Here is a 25,907-nt window from a genome sequence, read left to right as displayed (position 1 = left end):
TCCTCGCTCAAGTTTTCTAAACTATTTCTTCTAAACGTGATTCGAGCATACACTACTATTGTTCATTTAGTCTAAATTTTGCATGGTTGACTTGTTCATTGGATTAGAACAAATGTCACATAATCATTGTCTCACTACTGCAAGAGTGCGATTGTGACACTTGTCTTCCGTTTAGTTGTGGGCCGCATCTTCTAACTAGTTACGTGAGTTTGGCCTGGAGCATACGTGTAGGTTGAAAAAGAAATGGTTCGATGCAGACTCCGAATAAGGGTTGGGCAACGGAAGGTTTTTTTTTTTTACCACATATGGACTTTGGGCTAGTGAGTCTTAAATTTGAGTTCGTTTGAAAAACTTTTGTTCGTTTTTTAGTTCAAACGAACCCAAATTAAACCTACTAATTCCTTCTTCCTTGCACGACTCACTCCTATTCTCTTTTCTGCTTCTTCTTGCTCTCTGAAACTTCTTTAAAGGCTATTGTTCATCGATTATTTGGGAGCATCTTCTTTAAAAGGATTGTGACCACAGATGACCTATGTAGAAAATTTGTACCCCCTTTCCTAAAACCTTTAGCGGACAACATACCCAAAACAGATGCGCTGACTAGACTGCGCTACACCTCGTCTGACCCCCCCCCCCCCCCCCCGGAGCATATGGATCCACCCAATTGATGAACACTCAATCCAAACTTGCCCATCCTTTTTGGCACAGGGACGCGAGAACCAATCCGAGTAATCTACAGTGGGGAGACCCCTTAAAGCAACAAGCGAGAATGGCTAGGTTGATAGTAGGGTTAAAGAAAAGGCGAGTATGAAAAGACGTATCGCGTAACCGTCCCTGTAAGCAGCTTCATTCTTTCTTGATCTATGAACCGACTTTATGAAAAAAATCAGTCTTTCGGCTGAAAGTGTGACTTTTGGGTATGGATAAGCAGGACCTCTTGGTTCGGGAGAAACCGGAGATGTTGGCTAAGAAAGCTAAGCAGGCAAGTACAGGAGGGACAAAATGCACATACAAATTGATTGACATGATCCCTCTCCCTCTCTCTTTGGCTAGTTGGCTAGTTGCACAATAAGCGGGAAAGCATACCAGGTAGGGAAAGAAAGGCTGCTCGATCTCCTGTAAGGCCAACCCTCAACGGCGAGCTCACCAGGCAATGCTATAAGTCCGATAGAAGTCCAAGGTTTCGTCTACTATGGACCAGGAAACTCTTGGAGGAGCTAACATGAAATGAGAAATACATTCGATTACGGCAACTAATAGATAGTGAACTTTTTGGTAGAAACTGAATGATCCCTTGGCTCGGGAAAGAAAAGGAAAAGGTAGTCATACTCCTACCTTTTCCGTCGGACGATAGGATAGTTTGAGCTGAAAGATTGAATCACACCTGATAAGAAAGGCGGGCTTAGCAGGTTTCTCCAAATGTATAAACAAAAAGAGGAAGCAACCAGTCCTAAAGAGGATACCGATACGCATACATTCTTGCATGGAAGAACCTAGCTGAACCGGATCAAGGGTCCTAACCTAGTCCGACTGACCTTCTTTGGCTGGCCCCCGCCCCTTGTAACAAGGTCAACGCATACGTGCTTTTTCCTTTTGTTTAGCGAGATAGCTTACCAGCTCTTTCGGCTCATAGTAGCAGTATGAAAAGCGAAATCCTCATCCTTAGTCGAGTCCACATTGCCCATACGAATCGACATCGGCCAAACCAAGAGCTCCTATTTTTTCTTTAACGAAAGCTGATCTAACAGTTTCGATAAAACCAACATCTTTTAAAGAAGGAGTCGCTCTGCCTTGATCACCGTGGACATATGCAGCTCCCGCTTTACCTTTGCCTACCGTAAAAAGGAAAGTTCCCTCACGATAGGCCCTCCCAGCTCCCGAACGTATTTCTATCAATCGAGAGAGGTATAGAATAGTACAACAAACCAACAAGACAAGAATGGACCCATAAGAATGGCGGTCAGGGAAGCGATTTCATTTGTGCTATCCGCCAAGGAAATGATCAAGGAATTCTCTACACACGGCTGAGAGATGACCGTATTGTTGCACATCCTGAATAAAGTACCGTAGGCAAGCGAAGCTTTTTAAAATGAAAGCATGTAGAACTCAGATCCACTTTCTCTTCGATTCGTAAACTTCGGATTTGATCTTCCTTTCGTCTCCGGGTGACTGAGAGAGAATTTAGGCCTGGCGTGCATCCGATTCGGTCAACAATAAGGTACAAAGCGGATTGATTAAATGGGCTTGAAGTTTCATTATCATTAGGTCGAAGATCTCTACTAGGTTTAGTGCACTTTGGTAGTTGCGAATGTTGCCGTAATCGAATGTCTCTCTCATTCGACATTCTCTCTTACCAAGCACTCCTACTCGCCAGGGTTGAGGAGACAGTCCCTGAGCAAATTGGGTTTCGAGATTGCGTATACGCGAAAAGAGCTCGCTTTCGACTTTCTCCTCGGTGTTTTGTGCCCGGTTCTAGTTCAGGAAAGGGTCTGATCTCTTTCATTGGAGCACATTGATGCCGAAGGAGTCTTCGGAACCGGTGGAGAGGCTATGATGACTTCAGGCTATTCAAATAGCATGACCAATACCACAGAGAAAGGGTATCTAAGTCACACTAGTGGAATAGCTTTTTCATAATAATAATCTTGATATATGATACCAAAAACCTGCCTGATGACTGATAAGGTAAGGGGTTTCAAAAGACAAAAGAATGACAATTCTACGTGTGTTAGAAAAGGAGATCTTCTTTTTTTTTTAGTGTGCGCGGTTTGCCTGCCTTCCTGACCATGGATAGGCTATGGGGCTTTGCACTTCGACCACTGAGAATACCACATCAAGGTGACAGGATTCGAACCTATGGCTCTCTGAATCTTCTTGCCTTCCTGACCAAGGATAGGCTATGGGGCTTTGCACTTTGGCCCTTGAGAATACCACGTCAAAGTGACAGGATTTGAACCTATGGCTCTCTGAAACTTCTTCATCAGTTATTTGGGCGCATCTTTCTTAAAAGAATTGTGACGACAGATGACCTATTTGACGACAGTGGACAACATGCCTGCCTTTGTTGGGTTATATGTCCTAAAACTCATAGTTTGTAAACAAAAACATGTTCTATTTTCAATGAAGTTCTTATTGTTGTTTATTCAGTAAAGATTGTTATTGAATAAAATTAACTTTACAATCATTAATCTAAATCCAATAAAATAAGAACACTCTGGCTATAGTATGATTACTTGAACTATATGTAGAGACATAAGAGTGGATCAAGTTCAAGTATATATAGTCAAAATGATCTATAGTATAAGGATAAGGCTGAGTACCTTATTTTGGGGACACTATGGACATGTGGAGACATGTGAGTGGGGGCGTCCTATGCAATGAGTATTGCATAAGATCGGACCATGAAGAAAACCACTCTCACTTTATAATTCCATGTTAGTGGAATTTTGAGGTGTCAAAATTTGGTTTAACCAAACTTGCATGCTTTCCAAATAAACCCCACAAGTTTGAGTAGAATTTTGAGTGTCAAAATTTTGTTAACTCAAACATGCATGCTTGCCACATAATCCCAAACATTTGAGTGGAATTTTAAATGTCAAAATTTGGTGATCTCAAATTTGCATGAACATGCAAACATAACTCTTTAAATAGAATGATCATGGTACATGGAAGGGCTTCTTCTTCACAAACACTCTCTTCACATATACAAAATCCTTCCCAAGTTTAGTCACTCACCGGATTCCACAATCCCGTTCTAAGGCCGGAGGATAGTGGAGAAAACACTAGTGGTGGTTCGAAACCGGTTCGTGAGGAAAAAGGAGTTTGAACTGCAAAAAGTTAGTATCTAAACTCATTAAGTTTTAATACTTATGAACATGCTAGTTATTTACTATAGTTGATGTTCTAAAAGTGCCTAAGGTCCAAATTGCTTCCGCATGTGTTATATTAACACCATCAGCCTTCCTGACCACGGATAGACTACGGGGCTTTGCACTTCGGCCCCTGAGAATAACACATCAAGGTGACAGGATTCGAACCTATGGCTCTCTGAAACTTCTTCATCGGTTATTTCGGCGCATCTTCCTTAAAAGGATTGTGACAACAGATGACCTATTTGACTGAAAAGTTCCTAGAAAGAATACAATAGAACAATTTGTGTAATGCTATTTTTGAAGAGCGGCTCGAGACGATCTTTATTCTTCCTAGAATATGTTTCATTCTCTATTCTCATATTCTTGGTTCATTGTTTAAAAACCACATTTTAAATCATATTATCTTCTCATATTCTTGGTTCAATGTTTAAAAACCACATTTTAAATCAAATTATTCTGCATAATTCATTTTGATATAATATTGTTGGGGGCATTTTGAGAATCGAACTTGAGACGTCTCACACCCAAAACGATAATCATACCACTTAGACATGCATGCTTGCCACATAATCGCTAGACATGCATGCTTGCCACATAATCGCAAACATTTGAGTGGAATTATGAGTGTCAAAATTTGGTGAACTCAAATTTGCATTAACATGCAAACATGACTCTTTAAATAGAGTGATCATGGTACATGGAAGGTCTTCTTCTTCTTGGTGAAAAACCATGAGAAAAAACCTCTCACAAACACTCTCTTCATATATACAAAATCCCTTCCAAGTTTAGTCACTCACCGGATTCCACAATCCCGTTCTAAGGCCGGAGGATAGTGGAGAAGACACTAGTGGTGGTTCGAAACCGGTTCGTGAGGAAAAAGGAGTTTGAACTACAAAAGGTTAGTATCTAAACTCATTAAGTTTTAATACTTATGAACATGCTAGTTATTTACTATAATTGATGTTCTAAAAGTGCCTAAGATCCAAATTGCTTCCGCATGTGTTATATTAACACCATCAATTGGTATCAGAGCAAGTTTTAGGCACTTTATTTACATTAATTTGATCATGGTGGGTACCATTTCATGAATGAAATTTGTGGTCGCTAAAGTGGATGGTTTTGGTTTTGGCATTTTTTTTATGCTTCCATTTGATACAATTATTGTAATAAGCCTAATGTGTATGAGCTTTAATGAATGAAGAAAGGTCTGTAATTTTTATGGAGTCATTAGAGTCCATTTTAGGTTGTAATTGATCAAAAATGGAAGAGATAGCAAGCTGAACCGAAGAAGATGGAAGAGGCGGTTCGGGTGTTTTTTCTGCCGTTGGGGTCCGATTCAACGTTTTTAAGGGTTGGTTCGCCCAGTTCGTGATCCTCGGGAGTGGCTCAAGTTATTTTTAATTATTAATGAAATAATTTAGTTAATTGCTTGCTTTAAAATGCCCAAAAACCAACCCACTTTGGTGTGTTTAATTAATTATGCATTATGAATGTATGTTTTAATTAAATAGAAAATTTATATGCATAAAGTATGTCATATAGATTTAAAATCCCACCATAGGCTAAGCATGTTTCATGCATTCCAAGTATGTTATAAGTGTTATAATGTATAGTATGCATGTTTAGGGTTCCATGAGTGATAGATATAAATTGTTATATTATTGCATGGAATGGATGATTATATAATTGTTATATAAAGCATGTTAGATGCATGTTATAGGTTATTTTCAACGTCATAAAACGAGATAGACATTAAAATCTATAATAAAGATAAGTGCATGCTCACTTAGGGTTAAGAACCGAGCACGATCAATTTTAATAGTTAAAATAGGTCGATGTCTTACAAAATTGCGGTTACGAGGAAGCTCACCTGGCACGATCTTGTCTAAGGTTGGAGGTACTTAAGTTGACGGTTTACGGAACACCTACTACCTGGAGATTGGACCAGTACTTGAGCTTAGTTAGCCCAGTTTTATGAGCATGCTTAAGTGATGTAAAATTTAGAAAAATCACCTAGACTTAAGTTATATTTAATTAGCCAGAATATACTTAAGTAATGAGTATACCCAACCATCTAAAATACTTAGTGGGAGGAAAAAGGTGTATAAGATACATCGTTTTCTTTTTACGCTCTCTGTAAAATTCACACAGTGAGATTCATGCTCGGCCTCGTGTCGCCCTGGGAGAGTCCTCCATTCGGAAGGTATTTGCATGAGTCAATAACAAGGTGAATAGAGAAAGTATTTATAGTAAGTGGGAGAATAAAGTATATCAAATACGTCCTATGGTCTCCACCACTAGGTTGCACCGTGAGATTCCCATGTTCCACTGCATGTTGCCCTAGAGCAACTACCCATTCGGAGGGTCGTAACATGGGAGTCGAAACAATGCAAACTCTAGAAATGGATAGCATTTCTTAGGTCCGTTCCCAACTTTGGCTTTTTCATTCGATAACATTGTTCGGACCGATCTATGAGGTCTGAAAATTGCGGGTCACACTTACGAAGAAATACTAAGAGTTGGTATATTCTTGACCAAAACAGAGATAACTAAGAACACTATAGGAACAAGAGTTATTCTGGGATTAGTGTTTAAGTCCAGAATGTCTTGGTTTAATGAATGAGTGATTGACTGCCCCTCGGTAGCAGTTGCTCTAACTCACTAAAGTATCGTTGCAAATTAATAATGATTTGGGTACATTATTACATTTGCTAAAACTAATTGGATTAAACAGGATTAAGTCAAATCACTAATAGAATTTTCTTTATATCACAGCATGACAAACTCAATAGTATGATTACTCGCTTCTGAGAAATTAAACGGCGACAATTACACAACTTGGAAATCAAACCTAAACACAATAGTGGTTATTGATGATTTAAAGTTTGTTTTAACTGAGGAGTGTCCTCCAAACCCCATCTCAAATGCAAACCGAACAGTTCGGGATGCATATGGCAGATGGATATAGGCAAATGACAAAAGCCCGAGTGTACATTCTAGCCAGCATATCTGATGTTTTGGCTAAGAAACACGATGTTATGGGTACTGCTAAAGAGATTATGGAATCTCTAAAAGGGATGTTTGGACAACCGTCCTTCTCCCTTAGACATGAAGCCATAAAATACATTTACAACTGTCGTACAAAAGAAGGGACCTCAGTTAGAGAACATGTCCTGGACATGATGGTCCATTTCAATGTGGTAGAAGAAAATGAAGCTGTCATTGATGAGAAGAGTCAAGTCAGTTTTATCATGATGTCTCTTCCGAAGAGCTTCTTCCAGTTCCGCACCAATGTGGTAATGAATAAAATAGAATATAACTTGACTGCTCTTCTCAATGAGGTACAGACTTATCAGTCCCTCTTAACGAACAAGGGACAAACAGGAGAAGCAAATGTTGCTATCTCCAAGAAATTACTACGAGGATCGTCCTCCAACAATAAGTCTGGACCTTCAACTTCTAAAAGTGTTTTGATGAAGAAGAAGGGTAAAGGGAAAAATAAGATTCCTACTGACCGCAAACACAAGGTTCAAAAAGAAGATAAAGGAAAATGTTTCCATTGCAACGAAAACGGGCACTGGAAAAGAAACTGCCCAAAATACCTTGTAGAGAAGAAAGCCGAAAAGACACAACAAGGTAAATATGATTTACTCGTTGTAGACATATGTTTAGTAGAGTATGACAACTCCACTTGGATACTAGATTCAGGGGCGACTAATCATATTTGTTCTTTTACCAGGAAACTAGCTCCTGGAGAATGCTTGCGGACGACGAGATAACACAACGGGTTGGAACAGGAGAGGTTGTCTCAGCAAGATCAGTAGGAAATTTAAAGTTGTTTTTTGGAGATAGATTCATATATTAGATAATGTACTTTTTGTTCCTGAAATGAAAAGAAATCTAATATCTATCTCTTGTTTATTAGAACAATTGTATAAAGTATCTTTTGAAATCAATGAAGTGTTCATTTGCAAAAGAGGTATTCATATTTGTTCTGCAAAACTAGAAAACAACTTATATATGTTAAAACCGAGCGAAACAAAAGCTATTTTAAATACCGAGATGTTCAAAACAGCTGAAACTCAAAATAAACGACAAAAGATTTCTCCTAATACCTATCTTTGGCACTTAAGACTAGGCCACATTAATCTCAATAGGATTGAGAGATTGGTTAAAAGAGGACTTCTAAATGAGTTAGAAGACAACTCTTTACCTCCATGTGAGTCTTGTCTTGAGGGTAAAATGACTAAACGATCATTTTCCGAAAAAGGTTATAGAACCAAAAAAACCTTAGAACTCGTGCATACAGATCTCTGTGGTCCAATGAATGTCAAAGCACGAGGAGGGTATGAATATTTCATCAGTTTTATTGATGATTATTCAAGGTATGAGACTATCTTTACCTAATGCATCACAAGTTCAAAGCTCTTGAAAAATTTAGAGAGTATAAGACTGAGGTTGAGAATCTATTAGGTAAAACTATTAAAACACTTCGATCAGATCGAGAAGGAGAGTACATGGACTTAAGATTTCAGGACTATATGATAGAACATGGAATAAGATCTCAACTCTCAGCCCCTGGTATGCCTCAACAAAATGGTGTATCAGAAAGGAGAAATAGAACTCTATTAGACATGGTTTGGTCTATGATGAGTTTCGCTCAATTACCCGATCCGTTTTGGGGATATGCAGTGGAGACTGCTACATACATTTTGAACATGGTTCCTACTAAGAGTGTTTCAGAAACACCTTATGAGTTATGGAAAGGGCGTAAAGGTAGTTTACGTCACTTCAGAATTTGGGGGTGTCCAGCACGTGTTGTTGCAAAACCCCAAGAAATTAGAACATCGTTCAAAATTATGTCTATTCGTAGGATACCCCAAAGAGACGAAAAGTGGTTTGTTTTATGACCCTCAAGAAAATAGAGTGTTTGTATCAACAAACGTTACATTCTTAGAGGAAGACCACGTAAGAAATCATCAACCTCGTAGCAAACTAGTATTAAGTGAGATTTCTAAAGAAGCTACTGATAAAAGAACGAGAGTTGTTGATCAAGCTGGTCCTTCAACTAGAGTTGTTGATGGAGCTGACACTTCTGGTCAATCACATCCTTCTCAAGAGTTGAAAATGCCTCGACGTAGTGGGAGGGTTATAACTCAACCCGATCGTTACTTGGGTTTAGCAGAAACTCAAGTCATCATACCTGATGATGGCATTGAGGATCCATTGACCTATAAACAGGCAATGAATGATGAAGATAGAGATCTGTGGATTAAAGCCATGAATCTTGAAATGGAGTCAATGTACTTCAATTCAATCTGGGAACTTGTAGATCAACCAGATGGGGTAAAACCTATTGGTTGCAAATGGATCTATAAGAGGAAATGAGACTAAACTGGTAAGGTACAGACCTTTAAAGCTCGACTAGTAGCAAAGGGTTATACCCAAAGAGAGGGGGTTGACTATGAAGAAACCTTCTCTCCCGTTGCTAGGCTTAAATCGATTAGAATACTCTTGTCTATTGCCACATTTTATGATTATGAAATTTGGCAAATGGATGTTAAGATAGCCTTTCTAAACGGAAATCTTGAAGAGAGTATCTATATGGCTCAACCAGAGGGGTTCATTGAATAGGATCACAAGCAAAGGGTTTGCAAGCTTAAAAGATCCATTTATGAGTTGAAGCAAGCATCTCGATCCTTGAATATAAAGTTTGATACTGCGATCAAATCTTATGGCTTTAAACAGAATGTTGACGAACCTCGTGTTTATAAAAGGATAGTCAACTCTACAGTAGCTTTTCTGGTGTTGTACGTTGACGATATCCTACTCATTGGAAATGATGTGAGATTTCTGACTGACATTAAGCATTGGCTAGCGACACAATTCCAAATGAAAGATTTGGGAGAGGCTCAGTTTGTTCTTGGAATCCAAATTGTTCGGAAACACAAGAACAAAACACTAGCATTGTCTCAGGCATCGTACATCGACAAAATGTTGATTCGATATAAGATGTAGGACTCCAAGAAAGAATTATTACCTTTCAGGCATGGAGTTAATTTGTCGAAGGAACAAAGTCCTAAGACACCTCAAGAAGTTGAGGATATGAGACACATTCCCTATGCATCAGCGGTCGGCAGTCTGATGTATGCCATGCTATGTACCCGACCCGACATATGCTATGCTGTGGGAATTGTCAGCAGATATCAGTCCAATCCAGGACGTGCTCATTGGACTGCCGTTAAGAATATCCTCAAGTATCTTAGGAGAACGAGGGACTATATGCTAATGTACGGTGCTAAGGATCTGATCCTTACAGGGTACACTGACTCAGATTTTCAGACCGAAGTAGATTCGAGAAAATCGACATCATGATCTGTCTTCACTCTGAACGGAGGAGCAATAATATGGAGAAGCATAAAGCAAGGTTGCATTGCTGATTCCACCATGGAGGCTAAGTATGTTGCTGCTTGTGAAGCAGCGAAAGAATTTGTATGGCTTAGGAAGATCTTAACTGATTTGGAAGTCGTTCCAAATATGCATCTTCCCGTCACTCTTTATTGTGATAACAGTGGAGCAGTTTCAAATTCAAAAGAACCAAGAAGCCATAAGCGAGGAAAACATATTGAGCACAAATATCATCTCATAAGGGAGATTGTGCAACGAGGAGATGTGATCGTCACACAGATAGCTTCAGAGCACAGCATTGCTAATCCATTTACAAAGCCCCTCACGGCTAAAGTGTTTGAAGGGCACCTAGTGAGTCTAGGACTACGAGTTATGTAATCTAGGGCAAGTGGGAGAAATGACATGAGTATGTGATGCCCTAGTTTATTGTATTTCTCTCTACTCAACGTTATAAAACCCCACTAGAGTTTTAGTCCAAGTGGGAGTTTGTTGGGTTTTATGTCCTAAAACTCATAGTTTGTAAACAAAAAGATATTCTATTTTCAATAAAGTTATTATTGTTGTTTATTCAGTAAAGATTGTTATTGAATAAAGTGAATTTTACGATCATTAATCTAAATAGAATAAACTAAGAACACTCTGGCTATAGTGTGATTACTTGAACTATATGTAGAGACATAAGAGTGGATCAAGTTCAAGTATATAGTCAAAATGATCTATAGTATAAGGATAAGGCTGAGTACCTTATTCTGGGGACACTATGGATGCGGCCCACTTTTGTATATGATATAAACAATGTGATCACTAAATTGTACATGTGGAGACATGTGAGTGGGGGCGTCCTATGCAATGAGTATTGTATAAGATCGGACCATGAAGAAAACCACTCTCACTTTATAATGTCGTTTACTGTTGAGACTGATTTTCTTTTCATTCGATAACCTAGGTAACTCGATTTTAATCCTGAGCTAACCATGAACTCCTGTTTATTCGGAATTATCCTTAGATTTGCATGGGTGAGAGTGGCTCTAGTTCGCCAACTCAATAGGCCTCCCATTTCAGGGGTAAAACTGGGTGAATGGTTGGGGACGTGGGGTGCAAGATGGAATTCACTCCTACCCACTTTTAGGGATAGAAGAGAGGTAGTTCCCTTAAGCACTGACTCCAGGTCTTGAACAAGGGGCCCCACCCTCTCATTGGCCTTAGAGGGATTCGATTTACTGGTTGGACCACAAACCAATTGTTCATTAGAGGATCAGTGAGACATAAGGAACAAGAAGTAACTTTAGGGGTAAAACGGTAAATTGACCCAGGTCTAGTTACGAACAACCTGTGATGGATCGACTTACTAATCATGGTTATATCAAATGGACAGAAATATATCTATAGTGAAGGGAGTGCAACTACTAGGCTATAGTGGAGTGTCCTAGTAGTTAACGAATGTTGGAACTAGGTTAATGAGTTTAACCTGTTAATCTTGGATTGTTGGAGCCCATGATCTATAGGTCCATTAGGTCCCTATGCTAGCTCATATCGGACTAAACCATAGAACAGTGTGACGAGTGAGTTCGAAGTGTTCGAATTCAAATTAGGGAATATGCGCTACATATATACGATATATTTAACCGCATTTTTGTTTTATTTACGAATTAAACAAAAAGAGAGAATATGAGATATTTAAATAAGATTTAAATATCTTAATCAATTATGTGTCGGAATTGATTGAGATTGACATTTGAATTAATATTAAATATTAATTAAATAGTTTAATTAATCCTTTAATGTTACTTTAATTTGAAATTAATTATTCAAATTAATTGTTGAATTAAAATGAAGAAAGTCAAAATGTTGACTTCATTTAATAGAAAAATACATGTTAGTGGAATTTTGAGGTGTCAAAATTTGGTTTTAACCAAACTTTCATGCTTGCCAAATAAACCCCACAAGTTTGAGTGGAATTTTGAGTGTCAAAATTTGGTGAACTCAAATTTGCATTAACATGCAAACATGACTCTTTAAATAGAGTAATCATGGTACATGGAAGGTCTTCTTCTTGGTGAAAAACCTTGAGAAAAAACCTCTCACAAACACTCTCTTCATATATACAAAATCCCTCCCAAGTTTAGTCACTCACCGGATTCCACAATCCCGTTCTAAGGCCGGAGGATAGTGGAGAAGACACTAGTGGTGGTACGAAACCGGTTCGTGAGGAAAAAGGAGTTTGAACTACAAAAGGTTAGTATCTAAACTCATTAAGTTTTAATACTTATGAAACATGCTAGTTATTTACTATAATTGATGTTCTAAAAGTGCCTAAGATCCAAATTGCTTCTGCATGTGTTATATTAACACCATCAATTTTAACGTTAATTAAATCTCGAGCTATTTGATCGGTTCAGGGTCTTAACTCACGGTTCTTTGGGTTTTTCTTTATATATCCTTAATTCATACTTGGTTTAGGGTTCATATGAAAATCTAAGCAATTTCTACAAGTATTTCTTAACAAAAAGTCCAAGGTGGCTACTTGCCTCGTCGTCGACGTTTGGGACGTCCATTCTTGAGCTTCCACTATTTGAATTACTTCAAATTTCCTCCCACGTACTCGTTATTGTGTCTAGTTTCTGAAACCATAAGATTTTCTGATATGAACTGAGAGACATCAATCATACAATATACTTCAATGAAGATGTGAAGAAAAGGTTGTCAAAATTATCAAAATATGTTTCAATTCATGCTACATTGAAGAAGAATAAAGTTTGATTGTTGTAAATTTTGGGTGGGTTATAATTTAGAGTAATTTAGAGTTATTGTATTTTAAGACTTTTTATTTCATTTCGGTTACATTTACATAATGGCTAATTATGGCCATAAAGTGTGAATGTTACAACTTTTGGAATGCTTTTAATAGTTTCATTTTGAGGCTATATAAAGCCATGTATGTTGTATTTGTAAGGTAGACTTGGAAAATATAGAAAGAAGCATTTGTGCTTTTCTTTAGCCAATGGCTAAGTTTCTTTGCAATTCTATGTAGTTTAGATTGCATGTAGAATCATTCAAGCTAGACATGATCAATCTTGCTTGTGGAGTGATTCGAATCTCAATCAAGTGTTTGAGATATTTGATCAACAAGAATCATTCAAGCTAGACATGATCGATCTCGCTTGTGGAGTGATTCGAATCTCAATCAAGTGTTCTTGTCTTGAGATATTCGATCAACAAGGTAATCCGAATCTTACTCCCCTTATAGTGATTCCTTATCTTATCATTTGGTATCAGAGCTTCAGGCTCAAGATCGGATATATGTTTCCTTTGCGTTTCTTCTCAATTTGATTTTTATTTATTTTCATCTTTTTAGTTTTTAATCGACCCAGAGTTCAAAATTCAATCTTTGCTCTATTTAAAATTTTGAGAGGTGAGAATGAGAGCTTCATTTGTGTAACTGAGTGTAAAAGGAGTGTCCTAAAATTTCCTTGAGTGTATACTCGTGAGGAGAGTGTTGTGAGGTCCTTCGTATTTCCATAACTTATTTTTTGCAGCAAAGTTTCACAAATAGATTCGAGGACGAATCCTCTTGAAGAAGTGGAGAATGATATGAACTGAGAGACATCAATCATACAATATACTTCAATGAAGATGTGAAGAAAAGGTTGTCAAAATTATCAAAATATGTTTCAATTCATGCTACATTGAAGAAGAATAAAGTTTGATTGTTGTAAATTTTGGGTGGGTTATAATTTAGAGTAATTTAGAGTTATTGTATTTTAAGACTTTTTATTTCATTTCGGTTACATTTACATAATGGCTAATTATGGCCATAAAGTGTGAATGTTACAACTTTTGGAATGCTTTTAATAGTTTCATTTTGAGGCTATATAAAGCCATGTATGTTGTATTTGTAAGGTAGACTTGGAAAATATAGAAAGAAGCATTTGTGCTTTTCTTTAGCCAATGGCTAAGTTTCTTTGCAATTCTATGTAGTTTAGATTGCATGTAGAATCATTCAAGCTAGACATGATCAATCTTGCTTGTGGAGTGATTCGAATCTCAATCAAGTGTTTGAGATATTTGATCAACAAGAATCATTCAAGCTAGACATGATCGATCTCGCTTGTGGAGTGATTCGAATCTCAATCAAGTGTTCTTGTCTTGAGATATTCGATCAACAAGGTAATCCGAATCTTATTCCCCTTGTAGTTGATTCCTTATCTTATTTCTTCAATGTAGCATGAATTGAAACATATTTTGATAATTTTGACAACCTTTTCTTCACATCTTCATTGAAGTATATTGTATGATTGATGTCTCTCAGTTCATATCATTTTCTATGAGAATCGGTCTGGAATGGGGTTAAAATTGAGAAAACCCGAGAAAATGTCAAATTTTTAGAAATGGTGGAGGATTGCTCTCGAATTTTGAAGAAATCTGAGGTTAGGAGACCCAGAATCTAAACGCATAACCTAACTATTCAATAAAAAAATTAGTCATTATTTCTTTTGAAATCTCAATGAATCAGCGAAAATATCTTTACTGATGAATTTTCATATCTAATGATTTCGGGGATAGCTTAGTTGGGAGAGCGTCAGACTGAAAATTTGAAGGTCACGTGTTCGATCCACGTTCACCGCACTTGGTTCACATTGCATAATTAACTTGCCTATTCAATCTAAAACTTGTGATTATTAATTTTTTATGTTATCTGCATTCATTGCACCTTATAGTTTAGTTGATTATTATTTCTTTTTAAAATATAATGAATTATTGGAAATAGCTTTACTTATGAATTTTTATTTTTAATGTTAGCAGGGATAGTTCAGTTGGGAGAGTGTCAAACTAAAGATTTGAAGGTCACGTGTTTAATCAACATGTTCACCGCACCTGTAACTATTCAACTGGATTATCACATTAACAATTTGAATCAAATAAAGTGACATTAACTATTTGAATCACCTCAACCTCACTTGTTGAACTTGACCAAATGTCTATAACGTAACACTAACAAAGTCTTTTTAATCTAAAATACCACTGAACTTGACCATTATAGTGCCTCTCAAACGTAGGTAAAGTTTAAATTCGAGTCTCCTTGTCAAACTCACTCGGGTTCTCATCTCAACCATGATGGCGTTCAACAAGAGTGACCTCGAAAATAGCCGGATTATCGCATTAACCATTTGAATCACCTCAACCCCACTTTTTGAAATTGAAAAAAATATCTAAAACATAACACTAACATAGGTACGATGTTCATAAAAGTCTTTAATCTAAGATACTATTGAACTTGACCATTAAATTGCCTCTCAAAATGAGGTAAAGTTTAAATATAATTGGTGACAAAAGATGAAACTATAAAATAAAAAGAAATAAGAAAATAATATTCAATTTCAGAGAATCAAACCAGAATCTCCGAGGTGAAAGCCAAATATCCAAATCGTTGGACAACAATGAATTTTTGGTGTAGTTGTCCTAAAGTCTTTTGTCTAATCGCTCAAGAGTTTTACTATGATGTTTTTGGTAATGTCTAACTCTTCGACACGTCCTTTCATGTGTGTGATAGAGTTCTCAGAATTACCGCGACGTTTTGAGCTGTTCGATCGTGTGGCTCTTTCTTCAAAACGGTAAACATCAAACATCAAACATCAGGTCTTTGATTGGCAACCCATCCAAAGGATTGTCGATTGCATCGATTGGATCAATAGTCTTCCCATGAGTTTATGGTGCATGACCCATTTTTTATAGCATTCACCTTCGAGCGCCACCATAGTTTTGCATCGTCCATGAGATGCATTGCGACCAACGTAACTCTTAGGTCCTATGAGCAAGTAACGTGAAATGAGAAATACATTCGATTACGGCAACTAATAGATAGTGATCTTTTTGGTAGAAACTGAATGATCCCATGGCTCGAGAAAGAAAAGGAAAAGGTAGTCGTACTCCTACCTTTTCCGTCGGACGATAGGAAAGTTTGAGCTGAAAGATTGAATCACACCTGATAAGAAAGGCAGGCTTAGCAGGTTTCTCCAAACGTATAAACAAAAAGAGGAAGCAACCGGTTCTATAGAGGATACCGATACGCATACATTCTCGCATGGAAGAACATAGCTAAACCGGATCAGGGTCCTAACCTAGTCCGACTAACCTTCTTTGGCTGGCCCCCGCCCCTTGTAACAAGGTCAACGCGTACGTGCTTTTTTCTTTCATTTAGCGAGATAGCTTACCAGCTCTTTCGGCTCATAGCAGCAGTATGAAAAGCAGAATCCTCATCATGAGTCGAGTCCGCATTGCCATACGAATCGCATCGGCCAAACCAAGAGCTCCTATTTTTTCTTTAACGAAAGCGGATCTAACAGTTTTGATAAAACCAACATCTTTTAAAGATGGAGTCGCTCTGCCTTGATCACAGTGGACATATGCAGCTCCCGCTTTACCTTTGTCTACCGTGAAAAGGAAAGTTCCCTCACGATAGGCCCTCCCAGCTCCCGAACGTCTTTCTATCAATCGAGAGAGGTATAGAATAGTACAACAAACCAACAAGACAAGAATGGACTCATAAGATGGGCGGTCAGGGAAGCGATTTCATTTGTGTTATCCGCCAAGGAAATGATCAAGGAATTCTCTATACACGGCTGAGAGATGACCGTATTGTTGCACATCCTAAATAAAGTACCGCAGGCAAGCGAAGCTTTTGAAAATGAAAGCGTGTAGAACTCAGATCCACTTTTTCTTCGATTCGTAAACTTCGGATCTGATCTTCCTTTCGTCTCCGGGTGACTGAGAGAGAATTTAGGCCTGGCGTGCATCCGATTCGGTCAACAATAAGGTACAAAGCGGATTGATTAAATGGGCTTGAAGTTCCATTATCGTTAGGTCGAAGATCTCTACTAGGTTTAGTGCACTTTGGTAATTGCGAATGTTGCCGTAATCGAATGTCTTTTTCATTCGACATTCTCTCTTACCAAGCACTCATACTTGCCAGGGTTGAGGAGACAGTCCTTGAGCTAATTGGGTTTCGAGATTGCATATACGCGAAAAGAGCTCGCTTTCGACTTTCTCCTCGGCATTTTGTGCCCGGTTCTAGTTTAGGAAAGGGTCTGATCTCTTTCATTGGAGCACATTGATGCCGAAGGAGTCTTCGTTATCGGTGGAGAGGCTATGATAGAACAATTTGAGTTCCTAGAAAGAATACAATAATAGAACAAGACCTATTTGACTGAAAAGTTCCGAGAAAGAATACAATAATAGAACAATTTGTGTAATGCTCTTCTCAAAGAACAATTTGTGTAATGCTCTTTTCGAAGTCCGGCTCGAGACGATCTTCTTGGTTCAATGTTTAAAAACCACATTTTAAATCATATTATCTTGCATAATTCATTTTGATATAATATTGTTGGGGGCATTTTGTGAATCGAACTTGAGACCTCTCACACCCAAAAGGATAATCATACCACTTAGACCACATGCCTTTATAACAGATCAATAATTCTTAGTTGCTAGTCTATATATTTTCTGTGCCTCAATATATGAAATTTATATAAGTTGAAGTTGTGTCATTGCCACGAATTCCTCTAGGTTAGCCCCCATTGATGACCAAACTATTTTTATTTCATTTTGTTTTTTTTTTTACTTTCAAAATTGTCATTTTTATCTTTTGAAGGAAATTGTCATTTTTATCTTTTGAAGGGGCATTCCGAGAATCGAACTCGAGACCTCTTGCACCCAAAGCAAGAATCATACCACTAGACCAAATGCCCTTATTATGGACTATAGACATATATCGTGGAGTACACAAGTAAATGATATTAATAAGAGCATTATCTTTCTCTAAGGCTCATCTTTTGAGAAATGAACATAGGGGCATTCCGAGAATTGAACTCGAGACCTCTCGCACCCTAAGCGAGAATCATACCACTAGACCAAATGCCCTTTCTAAAATAGATGCAACATTTTTAACTCCTACTCAATATATTTTTTTCTCTCAAGTTTGAAATCTATTTTCTTGAGCGGTTGTTGGACTATAAAACAAAAAGTTGATGGTCTAGTATTTTACTTGTAAGTAAGGCATGTAATGTTGAATTGTTCTAATATGCAAGTGTTATCGAATAAACTACAATCCAACAAATGAATCAAACTAATCAGTTTGGGTTGGGTTGGATTTATTCGGCTCAGTTTGTCAGTTTGTTTGATTTAATTCTTCTATTTTGCGTCGTATGACAAGAAAATGAAGTTGTATTGAATGTACCATAGTTTGATTTATGACAAACTCATATGAAATATAATTGCATTAATAGTACTAAGAGTTGGAGTCTATAAATATTTTATGAACTTAAGTGCAACTCATGCTTCATTAAAGACGAGATAAACTTTAGTTAAGTAACTGGAACATTAAATTTAAATTACTTCATGTGGAGCTTCAATTACTCTATGTTAGCTACTATCTTTAGAGTTTACTAATTAGACACGAGTTCTTTGATTTAGGGGATTGTTTTATGTAATTTTCAACTACAACTTATGTTTTCAAATTTTTAGGTCATAATTTAGGTAGTGGTTGTATATTATGGATGAACACTAGAGTTTCTATCCGGTTCACCACAACTACTCTAGTTTTTGTTTGAAGGCTATAATTGTCATCTATGTTGTATGGCAATAAAATTTGTTTAGATGAAATTTTAGTTAAAGTTGCATATTTTACTTCTTGCGAGTAAAAAATTTGTTTCTTAGCATAATATGAATTTAGTTGCAGAGTTATTAGGAATAAGATGGAGAAAGAAATTTTCTTTAAAATAATAAACAGACCAAAGTTCATCTTTGTTGTTGTCTAATTGTGATTTTGCAAAAAACTTAACTAATATGAAATATCAAGGTAAATCAAGAATATATATTCACACGTCATTCAAGATGACAATAAAATGGAGTTAAATTGAACGCAGTTGTAGTTTCATGTCTAGCATAATTGTATTAATGATATTAAAGAGAACTTCGTGTTTTATTAGAAGAGACCAACTTCCTTTAAGGTACTAGGAGTTTAAACTACTTCCATTGTAATTTCAATCACTCCACAATGATTACAAATTTAGGGTTGGCTAATTGGACATCAATTATCAACTTTATGTTATAATTTAGGTAGTAGCCATTATAATATTAATGAGCATAAGAGTTACAATTCTTTCATGGACCATATGTGTTATAGTTAAATGAATATATATATATTATGTATGTCGAGGTTTGGGTAAAGCACAAAGTAGTAAGGAACACCATTGTCAACTCTATTGCCACCCACAACTCATGATGGAGACAGATGCAAAATATTTTAACATCCTTTGGCATCAAGATACAGGAAAGATGAACGCCGTCAAATTGGAAGCTTTACCTGTCTTAGGAGTCACAATGAGAACTCTAATCAAGCTGGAGCCTTGGACTAGGCAAATTGTTTAGTGATAGTTGAAATGGATGACTTCGACGACGTGTCAGGAATGAATGTCCTGCTGAAACACAAAGTCATTTACATGCCCCTAGCAAAATGTCTAGTAGTAATGGAGTCTAACCCGATGATCATCAGAAAAACATCCATCAACCAAGAGGGTTGAAAATGATGTCGATACTACAGTTGAGAAAGAATCATAGCCATGATGAATCTACGCTTGCTGCTACTGTTGTAATTAAAAAGGGGAGCTCGAGTGAGCCAACCTCAATAGAAACCTTGTTGCCACTACATGAACACCACGACGCAAAACAAGGTCAGATAATGGATTTATCCCCACCAGAAGAGACAAAAACAAGGTTAGATACTGAAGAAGGGAGACAGAAACAAACCACTGAAGCAACACCTGTTCACACAGAAATATCATCTACACGGATGAAGAGAAGGGTCAGTCGGAAGCGTCAACCACAATAATTTCAAGAAAAATAAAGAGTTCATATAAGTTAAGTTCAGATAAACTTTGAGTTCAAAGCAACAAGAACCAAAAACTGGTGTGAAAATACTATGGACTAGTTAAAGTTATCCATAAGATTATGAAGACATCATATAGAATCCAATTGCTCTTATGGATGTGGACTAACCTTGTTGTCCACGTTAGTAACTTGAAACGTTATTATTTCGACCCAAAAGACATCAAGCAGAAGCAGGTGGTATGACGTCATACAAATAAGAAAAAAGTTTCAAGCGAAGAAAGTAGGAAAGACACGAACAGAGAAGACATGAAGACTCAACAAACAGAGAAGTGATTTCAACAGCACCTAGTAGGTTGGAAAAGACTCCTGATTATGAGATTAGCTGGAAGTCAGCCTCATCCAATAAATTGTGTGGGGGCAGATGTCATAGTCATGATTGCCCAAGGCGTGTTGCCTGTGGTTGCATGTTGCATGTCTCAGCCATTCTTGTAAACGATTTGTTGTCCAAGGCGGTTATTTGTGCAATGTTATTGTTTACCGATTATTTGGGCGACACGCCTTGAGCAATCATGACCGTCACAATTGGCTAAGACATTTGTTGTCCATATGTTATTGTTGTCCAAGAGACTCCTCATTATGAGGTCATGATTGGCTAAGACATTTAAAGAAGTTTTACCTATGGCAACTTCTATCACAATCCTCTTCTCGCTCTCTGAAACTTCTTTAAATATTATTGTTCACTGGTTATTTGGGCGCATCTTTCTTAAAAGGGTTGTGACGATAGATGACCTAGGTAAAACTTCTATTGGGAGATCAGTGCAATAGAGAATCTGTGTCCCTTTCCTGAAACCTTCAACGGACAACATAACAAAGAGTTCCTAGAAAAAATATCATAGAACAATTTGTGTAATGCCTTTGAAGTTAGGCTCGAGGCTCTATCTTATCTCCCAAGAATATGGTTCATTCTCTATTCACATAGAAATTCTGCAATAGAAAGTGGTACCCTCATCTTCTTTTACAAAACTTTCTCAAGTCCTCATGGAATGATTTGAAAGTGGTAGCCTCATCTTCTTTTATAAGACTACCTCGGCCTTCATGGAATGATTATGCTATGTTGATTTAGGAGAAGGGAGTAGGAGTTAGAGTAGATGACTGTTTATGGTCCAAGTCCCAAAAAAGTAAGTCTTTATGTCAAGAAAGGATTGGAATCCTCATAGTTTCCAAGATTTGAAGAGAATCATACATTTTTAGTTGCTGGTCCATATCTTTTATGCGCCACAATATTTGAAATTTATCCACATGTTTTTGTTTCAATTCTAGAAATAGAAATGATATCCATAGAAATACATAATTTTACAATGCAAATAAGAAAAATTCGTGATCAAGTTTTAGATAAAAGTAGCAAACATGTTGATAGATATAAAAATAAATTCAAGTTCTTTCTCTGGCCTAATTATCAATTGGAAGATTTAGCTGATATGAATTGTTATTGGTTTGATACCAATAATAACAGTCATTTTAGTATGCTAAGGATCCAAATGTGTCCATGAAAATTAGTTAATGCTATATTTTTCTTATATTGGCCATAATATCTCTCAACCAAATGCATTAGTTGAAAATGTATTTAATATTTTTCTTTTGTCCTTTTCTTTTTTCGAATGGTCTTATTCTCCATTCCATTTGAAAATTGATATTTTGTTTGGTAATTTTAAACTCATTATTTTTGTTTGTTCATTCCACCTAATTTGTAAAAAAAAAATCATACCACTAGACCAAATGCCCTTATAGTGTATATGTTTTCCGCACCTCAATATATGAAATTTATCCAACCTCAATATATGAAATTTATCCACATATTTTTGTGCTTTAGAACCTACGATTATTGTCATGTTAACTTCACATGGGATTAACTTCCTTTAAGTTTATGTAGTTTCTTTTTATTACTATGTTTACTTCTGTCTCATGTTACTCCATTTGTATTTACTTCGTTTTATACAAAAGTTCACCGTAATTAATAAATCCATGTGCTTAATACATTCCCTACAAGAATAAACTTGTTTGTATCACGATAAATTACAATGAATACGGAGAAAAGAAATCCCAAAAATAAGTAGAAGGTTGAGAATTTCACTCAACCACACAATGTCAAAGCGTGACTGCATGGCTCACACGCGATGCTCGAATTTCGAAGGGGAACTTCTCAACTTGAGAGATCAATTTCATTCCTCATAAATCTGATTTTTACATAATAATTTGTGGGTATTTATAGTCTCCCACAAAAGAAGTTAGTGGCTGAGATTTAATCTCGATCCCCTTAAGTCATTTTATATGCATTGTTATTAATTCTTTCAAGGACTTGATAAGGGTCATCCCCTCTTGGATGTAACTTTGTCTTCCTTTGAGATTGGAATCACTCCTTGCGAAAATGTATCCAAACCCAGTTACTAGTTCGAAAAATGATTTCATTCCGTCCTTTGTTAATTCTTGTAGCAACATTGAAATCTCAATTGTCTCCTTTCCCTCTTTATGCAATGTTTTGATCCCATTTGCCTTACTTGTGGCTGCTTTACTCACAAAAATATTAGAATGAATAGAAAGCAAATCAAGACGCGTAAGTGGATTAAATCCGTAAGCAACTTCAAAAAGAGAACAATGAGTGGCAAACATTCGTCCCAAGACTTAATATTCTTACAAATAATAGCCCTAAGCAATGCTTCTAGTGTTCTATTAACCACCTCAGTTTGCTCATTAATCTGAAGATGACATGTAGTTGAAAACAATAATTTGTTACCCAATTTATGACTTAATATTCTTATAAATAATAGCCCTAAGCAATGCTGCTGATATTTTATTAACTACCTCAGTTTGCTCATGAGTCTGAGGATGACATGAAGTTGAGAACAATAATTTGGTACCCAATTTATCCACCATACTCTCTAAAACTGACTTAAAAATTTAACATCCCTATCGTTTTTGTGTGCAGCAAACATTGGCAACATTGACTACAGAACTTATAAACATCGTGCTTCATGGCAAAGGTCATATGGATCGTGATGAGCATTTTCTCCCATATCTTGGTTTCGCTAACTAAAATTTTCCAATTACTCCCAAACATCGTTACCTTATATAACCTCTTGGGATAAGAATTCATATAACATTTCATAAAATAAGATCTACTGATGAATTTCATAGCATTTGAAGGTCATCTAGGTCATGAACCGAAGGTAAATTACCTTAGGGGCATTATAGTCATTTTGCACCGTTTCTTGGTTTACCTACTTATCCTTATCCAATGACTACCAAATTTCATATCTAACCTCAACATAATATAATATGCTCAGTATTAAAATTTGATATGCAGCGGAGCTCATATAGTGGGTTATTTTAACGTTACTTAAATCTCGAGCTATTTGATCGGTTCAGGGTCTTAACTCACGGTTCTTTGAATTTTTCTTTCATATATCCTTAATTCATACTTGATTTAGGGTTCATATGAAAATCCAAGCAATTTCTACTTATTTCTTAACAAAAAGTCCAAGGTGGCTACTTGCCTCGTCGTCGACGTTTGGGACGTCCATTCTTGAGCTTCTAGTATCTGACTTACTTCAAATTTCCTTCCACATACTCCTTATTGTTTCTAGTTTCTGAAACCATAAGATTTTCTATGAGAATCGGTCTAGAATAGGGTTAAAATTGAGAAAACCCGAGAAAAGGTCAAATTTTAAGTTGACTTGGACAGTTCAGTTGAACTGGCCATATCATCGTTTTCTTCCTCTCAACAGGAAGAAGATGCGCATTTTTCGCGTCGCTGCCATCTAAAAACTCGGCCTGTCCAGCCACATTTACAGCATTTCTCTCCTCGATTTCTTCGTGAAACTTAAAGATGGGTATTACAAGGAAGGGCTAGGGATTTGATTTGATACCTTCTCGTGGATAGTAGCCTAAGATATTCGGTTCCAAAGTTCATCCAAAATCTGATTTATCGCTGGAGATAAAACAAAGGATTTCTTATTGGGTAGCCGATTCTAGGGGTTTCAAGGCCCTATTTCTTCATTGAACCTCTTCCATATCCTTTCTTCAGGGTAAAGGAATTGGTTTGGAGGAACGTCTTTGAGTGTAAGACCTTAATTTCCAAAAATCGTTCTCGGTATGCAACTCACTCAAAACGCCAAATTTTCGATCTCTTGGGTAGCTTGTTCTACGATGTTTCATCTCTCGATTCCTTCCTCAAGTTTACTCAACTTCTTCCTCTGAAGTTAGAGGAATCCTTAATTTGAAGGAAAAGAGATCGTAGATAGGAATTCGACTCTTATCCCCAATTTAATTTTGAAACCTATTTCCTTCAATTCGACACGCTCTCGAGGTTATTTTTCTTCGTGGTCTTCTATGGAAGCATTCCTTGTAGGTGCGGAAACTGATTAGAATCATTCTTGCTCGACGAATCATCATGTATCCTCGGATTGGATTTTCAAGTTTTTCTTGAAGTTCTTCAATGGCTGATTGAATTGGGGGAATGGTTTCTAGGCACTTTCATCACTCTATTCCTTCATAGAACTTGTGGGTAATCTTGTTGAGAAACGGTAGGAATAAGTTTAAAGAGAAATGGTGGAGGATTGCTCTCGAATTTGGAAGAAATCTGAGAGTAGGAGACCCATAATCTAAACGTTTATTGTCTTCGATTGGGGGATCGACCTTTCTCGATTCTTATTCCGTATTGTTGCTCCTACTCAGACTTTATAGGAGGAGCTTAAACCGACAGTGAGAGCTCCAGATTCTTCGTTATGTAGAAGTTTGAAGAGAAATGGTGGAGGATTGCTCTCGAATTTGGAAGAAACCTGAGAGTAGGAGACCCACAATCTAAACGCTTATTGCCTTCGATTGGGGGATCGACCTTTCTCGATTCTTATTCCGTATTGTTGCTCCTACTTAAGACTTTATAGGAGTAGCTTAAACCAACATTGAGAGCTCCAGAATCTTTGTTATTTAGAGATCAAACTTTCTGGATAATTATTCGGAGATATCAACTCCGATCATATCCTTACCGACCATGGCTTTGAATACTAGTCGTTGGATGTGATGATCTGTGCGTGTTCGTTCTAGATCATAGCAAAGTTTGGAGGAGATCCGACGGTTGAAATTTGAGTTCGAAGGATTTTGCTCCGATGGTCACGGTAGATGCTCTGATTCTAATTATAGTGGCATTTCTATAATTATCCATTCTTCTAGGGGTATTTTGGTAATTTGCCACTTTCCAAATATTTTATTATTATTTTTCTCGAAAAATTATAATTTTTCTACAAATTGCTCATCACTTTTTGATCATTTTTAGCTTTTTTTTAATCTTGATATTCCTCTAGATAAGGAATTACAAATCTGGAAAGATTCTTGATAATTGATAAAATGACTTTTTTGCCCTTTTGATTTACTTTTTCCTTTCCCATTCTTTTCAAAAGGGTGGTACACGAGTGACTTAACTAAGTCCTTTGTTCTTGCTTAATCCTTTAATTTTTTTCCTTTCTATCCTTTGGGTCTTTCATGAGTGGCTTATTCTTATGGGAGCTAATTTTCTTCATTTTTTGGGTGTTACATATACATATTCGTTACAAACACAAAATAAGAAGCAGACTCAAAAGAAGAAGAAAAATACTAGATTAAAAATAGAAGTTAGTACATGGCCCACACTCCAAAGTCCAGTCATCCACGACCAACATTAGAGGGTAACCTAACGTGGACTAATTCGTG

The 25,907-nt window shown here is 36.9% G+C and overlaps 2 non-coding genes across 2 annotated transcripts; both read right to left on the bottom strand.

The window, feature by feature from the left end:
• Positions 1-17,953: 17,953 nt before the first annotated feature.
• On the bottom strand, positions 17,954-18,025 carry TRNAP-UGG (transfer RNA proline (anticodon UGG)). Its single transcript has one exon. It is a non-coding gene; the product is annotated as a tRNA-Pro (tRNA).
• A 100-nt stretch (positions 18,026-18,125) lies between these two features.
• Positions 18,126-18,197, bottom strand: TRNAP-AGG (transfer RNA proline (anticodon AGG)). The gene has a single exon. It is a non-coding gene; the product is annotated as a tRNA-Pro (tRNA).
• Positions 18,198-25,907: the final 7,710 nt, after the last annotated feature.

This window comes from Cucurbita pepo, chromosome 16 (assembly GCF_057944985.1).
Source record: "Cucurbita pepo subsp. pepo isolate OVF chromosome 16, ASM5794498v1, whole genome shotgun sequence".
Classification (NCBI taxonomy): domain Eukaryota; kingdom Viridiplantae; phylum Streptophyta; class Magnoliopsida; order Cucurbitales; family Cucurbitaceae; genus Cucurbita; species Cucurbita pepo.
The sequence above is the reverse complement of the archived record's forward strand: the minus strand, read 5'-3'. Positions and strand labels throughout refer to the sequence as shown.